The sequence below is a fragment of the Giraffa tippelskirchi genome, chromosome 1, assembly GCF_054371585.1.
Source record: "Giraffa tippelskirchi isolate mGirTip1 chromosome 1, T2T-mGirTip1v1.2.pri, whole genome shotgun sequence".
NCBI classification, from domain to species: Eukaryota; Metazoa; Chordata; class Mammalia; order Artiodactyla; family Giraffidae; genus Giraffa; species Giraffa tippelskirchi.
This window is the reverse complement of record NC_137275.1, coordinates 176,368,602-176,375,918: the sequence shown is the minus strand read 5'-3', so window position 1 is coordinate 176,375,918 and position 7,317 is coordinate 176,368,602.

The window sequence follows — 7,317 nt, the reverse complement described above, 5'->3', positions numbered from 1 at the left end:
ATACCTGAATGGTCTAGTGGTTTTCTCCACTTTCTTCGATTTCAGGCTGAATTTGGCAATAAGGAGTTCATGATCTGAGCCACAGTCCACTCCCAGTCTTGTTTTTGCTGACTGTATAGAGCTTCTCCATCTTTGGCTGCAAAGAATATAATCAATCTGATTTCGGTGTTGACCATCTGGTAATGTCCATGGGATGCCTGACAGAATGTAGTCCACTGGAGAAGGGAATGGCAAACCACTTCAGTATTCTTGCTTTGAGAACCCCATGAACAGTATAAAAAGGCAAAAATATAGGACACTGAAAGATGAACTCCCCAGGTTTCTAGGTGCCCAATAGGCTACTGGAGATCAGTGGAGGAATAACTCGAGAAAGCAGGAAGGGATGGAGCCAAAGCTAAAACAACACCCAGCTGTGGATGGGACGGGTGATAGAAGCAAGGTCCCATGCTGTAAAGAGCAATATTAAATAGGAACCTGGAATGTTAGGTCCATGAATCGAGGCAAATTGGAAGTGGTCAAACAGGAGATGACAAGAGTGAACATTGACAGTCTAGGAATCAGCGAACTAAGATGGACTGGAATGGATGAATTTAAGTCAGATGACCATTATATCTACCACTGTGGGCAGGAATCCCTTAGAAGAAATGGAGTAGCCATCCCAGTCAACAAAAGAGTCCAAGATGCAGTACTTGGATGCAATCTCAAAAACGACAGAATGATCTCTGTTCATTTCTGAGGCAAACCATTCAATATCATGGTAATCCAAGTCTATTCCCTGACCAGTAACGCTGAAGTTGAATGGTTCTAGGAAGACCTACAAGACCTTCTAGAACTAACACCCAAAAAAGATGTCCTTTCCGTTATAGGGGACTGAAATGCAAAAGTAGGAAGTCAAGAGCTACCTGGAGGAACAGGCAAATTTGGCCTTGGAGTACAGAATGAAGCAGGGCAAAGGCTAATAGAGTTCTGCCAAGAGAACGCACTGGTCATAGCAATGGTATATTACTCAGCCATATAAAGAACAAATTTTAGTCAGTTCTAGTTAGATGGATGAATCTAGAGCCTGTTATACACAGTGAAGTAAGTCAGAAAAACAAATACAATACATTAACAAGTATATAAGAAATATAGAAAAATAGTATTGGGATGAGCCTATTTTCAGGGAAGGAATGGAGACACAGATGGAGAGAATGCCTTTTGGACACAGTGAGGGAGGAAGAGAGTGGGATAAATGGAGAGAGTAGCATATATATCTACATCTATCTATCTATCTATATGCAAGTAGCATCAATATATATATAGTGTATAGAATTGTAAGATGTTAAGTGTAAGATGGTAGTTGGTAAAAAGATTCTGTGTAGCACAGGGAACCCAGTCTGGTGCTCTCTGATGACCTGGAGGGATGGGATGGAAGAGGAAAATGAGGAGAGGGAGGGAGGGGATGTATATACAATTATAGCTGATTTACACTGATGTGTTAGAAACCAACACAACATTGTAAAAAATTTTTTAAAAATTTAAAATTTTAAAAATATAGCACATGTCCCATACTCTATGAAACTCATTTTTCTCCCTTTAATATTTCTGAAAGAAGGGGGTATCTTACAATTGACACAGTTTAAATTTTTCTTTCCTTCCTACCCCTAAAGAGTGATGACATTCCTGCTATGTCCCCAAATTGTGGAATTACATTGTACTAGTTCCATCTATCTTTCACCTCCTTTCCCTACCACCCTCATGCCCTCATCTTTGGTTCTTAATGGACAGCATAGCATGATGGTCAAGATCTCAGGCTTTAGAACAAGTGATCTCTGTTTGATGCCCAGCACCACCACTTACTAGCTGTTGATCTTGGGCAATTTATTTAACCTTTTAAAGCTGCAGGTTCCTTATTGACTAGAAGAGAGTTGTGATATGAAACTCAAAATGGTATCATAAGAATTTGAAGTGTCAGCACTATATGTGGCACATAAAAACATGTTAAACAGGTTTGTTAGCAGTTTTTATCACCAGACCTGGCTTGTAAGGACAACAGATGACAATGTTTGGCAGTGTATTTAGAATACTTGCTTGGTTCCTGGATCATTTCATAAGGATATTTGCCAGTCAGAGTAGAGACTTCACTGATCTGGCTGTAATTGAGTTATATTTTCATTTATACTCCAATTTATAATTACTCAGAGCCCCCACTTGCACACTCCCTACCAGTTCTTTTGGAGAGTTACCACTGTTGCTTCGTTGATGTTCAGAATCTGGGCCCTCATTTCCCTTGGCTTATGTCCTTATTTCTGCTCTCACTTTCCCCTTATGACAGAGTAACTCTTCTGCTGGGCATGGACATCCTGTAAGAAAGTCTCTTCTTGCTACCACCATTCTGTCATTAGAGAGGAGATTGCACACCTCTATTTGACTTCACTGCTCTATCCATTAAGCAAGGTTTTTCTTTAATTCTCCACAGTACCTTTAAGACCAGACTGTAAGATTTTATTTAAATGATTTAATTAAACAGAAAGAATCATGAAAAGAAAATATTCTGGTTCATCCAAAAAGTCACTTCCTTTCTAGCCTAGCATAGATCTGTTCCCATTTCCCATCCAGTACAGATTATTTCCCGCATTTCAAGGGAATATTTTGAGTATGTAGGCTTTGGAGTCTAAGACCATCCATGGCAGAGTCCAGAGATGGTATCTTTCTTTCTCAAGATTATGATTAATTCCAAGCCATGTTTCTGGCCCAATAATGATCTAGTCCCAGTTTACTGACAGTTGGAATACCAATCCCATGATATAAGACTTTGTGTGTGACAACTCAAGTGTGGTCTGCTTTAAAGCCCCAGCAAGACATTTACAGAGACCAATGTAGTTCAATACCAATATGTTCTGGATTATTTGACATTGAACATCAGAAGAGCAACCTAAATTCTGGCTGTAAAGTGTCAAGATCTTTAAACAGTCTGCACTTCAGTTCAGTTGCTCAGTTGTGTCCAACTCTTTGCGACCCCGTGGACTGCAGCATGCCAGGCCTCCCTGTCCATCACCAACCCCTGGAGTTTACTCAAACTCATGTCCATTGAGTCAGTGATGCCATCCAACCATCTCATCCTCTATCGTCCCCTTCTCTTCCCACGTTCAATCTTTCCCAGCATCAGAGTCTTTTCAAATGAGTCAGCTCTTTGCATCAGGTGGCCAAAGTATTGGAGTTTCAGCTTCAGCATCAGGCCTTCCAATGAATATTCAGGACTGCTTTCCTTTAGGATGGACTGGTTGGATCTCTTTGCAGTCCAAGGGACACTCAAGAGTCTTCTCCAACACCATAGTTCAAAAGCATCAGTTCTTTGGCAGTCACTTTCTTTATAGTCCATTTCTCACATCCATACATGACTACTGGAAAAACCATAGCCTTGACTAGGCGGACCTTTGTTGGCAAAGTAATGTCTCTGCTTTTTAATATGTTGTCTAGGTAAGTCACAACTTTTCTCCCAAGGAGCAAGCGTCTTTTAATTTCATGGCTGCAATCACCATCTGCAGTGATTTTGGAGCCCAAAAAAACAAAGTCTGCCACTGTTTCCACTGTTTCTCCATCTATTTACCATGAAGTGATGGGATTGGATGCCATGATATTTGTTTTATGAATGTTGAGCTTTAAGCCAACTTTTTCACTCTCCTCTTTCACTTTCCGGAGAAGGCAATGGCAACCCACTCCAGTACTCTTGCCTGGAAAATCCCATGGACGGAGGAGCCTGGTAGGCTGCAGTCCATGGGGTCGCTAAGAGTCGGACACGACTGAGCGACTTCACTTTCACTTTACCCTTTTATGCACTGGAGAAGGAAATGGCAACCCACTCCAGTATTCTTGCCTGGAGGATCCCAGGGACGGCGGAGCCTGGTGGGCTGCCATCTATGAAGTCGCACAGAATCGGACACGACTGAAGCGACTTAGCAGCAGCAGCAGCTTTCACTTTCATCAAGAGGCTCTAAAGAACTAAAGTTCTTCTTCACTTTCTGCCATAAGGGTGGTGTCATCTGCATATCTGAGGTTATTGATATTTCTCCTGGCAATCTTGATTCCAGCTCGTGCTTCATCCAGCCCAGCGTTTCTTATATACTCTGCATAAAAGTTAAATAAGCAGGGTGACCATATACAGCCTTGACGAACTCCTTTTCCTGTTAGGAATCAGTCTGTTGTTCCATGTCCACTTCTAACTTGCTTCCTGACCTGCATATAGATTTCTCAAGAGGCAGGTCAGGTGATCTGGTATTCCCATCTCCTTCAGAATTTTCCACAGTTTATTGTGATCCACACAGTCAAAGGCTTTGGCATAGTCAATAAAGTAGAAATAGATGTTTTTCTGGAATTCTCTTGCATTTTCAACGATCCAGCAGATGTTGGTAATTTGATCTCTGGTTCCTCTGCCTTTTCTAAATCCACTTTGAAAAGCTGGAAGTTCATGGTTCACGTATTGCTGAAGCCTGGCTTGGAGAATTTTAAGCATCACTTTACCAGAGTGTGAGATGCGTGCAACTGTGCGGTAGTTTGAGCATTCTTTGGTATTGCCTTTCTCTGGGATTGGAATGAAAACTGACCTTTTCCAGTCCTGTGGCCACTGCTGAGTTTTCCATATCTGCTGGCATATTGAGTGCAGCACTTTCACAGCATCATCTTTCAGGATTTGAAATAGCTCAGCTGGAATTCCATCACCTCCACTGGCTTTGTTCGTAGTGATGCTTCCTAAGACCCACCTGACTTCACATTCCAGGATGTCTGGCTCTAGGTGAGTCATCACACCATTGTTGTTATCTGAGTTGTGAAGATCTCTTTTGTACAGTTCTTCTGTGTATTCTTGCCACTTCTTCTTAATATCTTCTGCTTCTGTTAGGTCCCTACCATTTCTGTCCTTTATTGAGCCCATCTTGCATGATGTGTTCCCTTGGTATCTCTAATTTTCTTGAAGAAATCCCTAGTCTTTCTCATTCCATTGTTTTCCTCTATTTCTTCCCAATGATAACTGAGGAAGGCTTTCATATCTCTCCTTGCTATTCTTTGGAACTCTGCATTCAGATGGGTATATCTTTCCTTTTCGCTTCTCTACTTTTCACAGCTATTTGTAAGGTTTCCTCAGACAGCCATTTTGCTTTTTTGCATTTGTTTTTTTGGGGGGTGGTCTTGATCCCTGTCTCCTGTACAATGTCACGAACCTCCGTCCATAGTTCATCAGGCACTCTGTCTATCAGATCTAGTCCCTTAAATCTATTTGTCACTTCCTCTGTATAATCATAAGGGATTTGATTTAGGTCATACCTGAATGGTCTAGTGGTTTTCCCTACTTTCTTCAATTTAAGTCTGAATTTGGCAATAAGGAATTCATGATCTGAGCCACAGTCAGCCTCCGGTCTTATTTTGGCTGACTGTATAGAGCTTCTCCATCTTTGGCTGCAAAGAATATAATCAATCTGATTTCGGTATTGGCCATCTGGTGATGTCCATGTCTAGAGTCTTCTCTTGTGTTGTTGGAAGAGGGTGTTTGCTATGATCAGTGCATTCTCTTGGCAGAAGTCTCTTAGCCTTTGCCCTGCTTCCTTCTGTACTCCAAGGCCAAATTTGCCTGTTACTCCAGGTGTTTCTTGACTTCCTACTTTTGCATTCCAGTCCCCTATAATGAAAAGGACATCTTTTCTGTGTGTTAGTTCTAAAAGGTCTTGTAGGTCTTCATAGAACCATTCATCTTTATCTTCTTCAGCATTACTGGTCAGGGCATAGACTTGGATTACCATGATATTGAATGGTTTGCTTCAAAAATGAACAGAGATCATTTTGTCGTTTTTGAGATTGCATCCAAGTACTGCATCTCGGACTCTTTTGTTGACTGTGATGGCTACTCCATTTCTTCTAAGGGATTCCTGCCCACAGTAGTAGATATAATGGTCATCTGAGTTAAATTCACCCATTCCAGTCCATCTTAGTTCACTGATTCCTAAAATGTTGACGTTCATTCTTGCCATCTCCTGTTTGACCCCTTCCAAATTGCCTTGATTCATGGACCTACATTCCAGGTTCCTATGCAACAGTGCTCTTTACAGCATCGGACCTTGCTTCCATCACCAGTGCCATCCACAACTGGGTATTGTTTTTGCTTTGGCTCTGTCTCTTCATTCTTTCTGGAGTTATTTCTGCACTGATCTCCAGTAGTATATTGGGCACCTACTGACCTGGGGAGTTCATCTTTCAGTGTCGTATCTTTTTGCCTTTTCATACTGTTCATGGGGTTCTCAAGGCAAGAATACTGAAGTAGTTTGCCATTCCCTTCTCTAGTGGACCACATTTTGTCAGAACTCTACACCATGACCTGTTGGTCTTGGGTGGCCCTACATGACATGGCTCACAGTTTTATTGAGTTAGACAAGGCTGTGGTCCATGTGATTAGACTGGTTAGTTTTCTGTGACTGTGGTTTTCAGTCTGTCTGACCTTTGATGGAGAAGGATAAGAGGCTTATGGAAGCTTCCTGGTGGAAGAGACTGACTCACGAGGAAACTGGGTCTTGTTCTGATTGGCAGGGCCATGCTCAGTAAATCCTTAATCTAATTTTCTGTTGATGGGTGGAGCTGTGTTCCCTCCCTGCTATTTACCTGGGGCTAAACTACAGTGGAGGTAAGGAAGATAATGGTGACCTTCTTCAAAAGATCCCACGCATGTACTGCTACAGTCAGTGCCCCCAACCCTGCAGCAGGCCACCACTGACCCACGCCTCTGCTGGAGACTCCCAGACACCCAACAGGCAAGTCCGGGGCTGTCTCCTGTGGGGTCACTGCTCCTTTCTTCTGGGTCCTGGTGCACAAGGTTCTGTTGTGCCCTCCGAGAGTCTATTTCCCAGTCCTGTGTAAGTTCTGGCAACTCTTTGGTGGGGTTAACGGCGATCTCCTACAAGAGGGCTTATGCCATATCCAAGTCTGCTGCACCCAGAGCCTCTGTCCCTGCGGCAGACCACTGCTGACTGGTACCTCCACTGGAGACGCTTAAACATAGTTCTGTCTCAGTCTGTGTGGGGTCCCTGGGTCCTGATGCACAGAAGAGTGGGAGTGGCCAGCGGCGGCTGTGTGGCGCTGGATCGGCGAGAGGCCGAGAGGAGATACCCCACGCCCAAGACCAGGAGCAGCGGCGGTGAGGAGATACTCCACATCCAAGGTCAGGAGCAGCGGCTGCACTTCACTGGACCGGCCGTGTGGAGATACCCCACGTCCAAAGTCAGAGAAACGGTAGGCGCTGGAGCGGCTGTGAGGAGATACCCCACGTCCAAGGGCAAAGGAGAAGCCCCAGCAAGA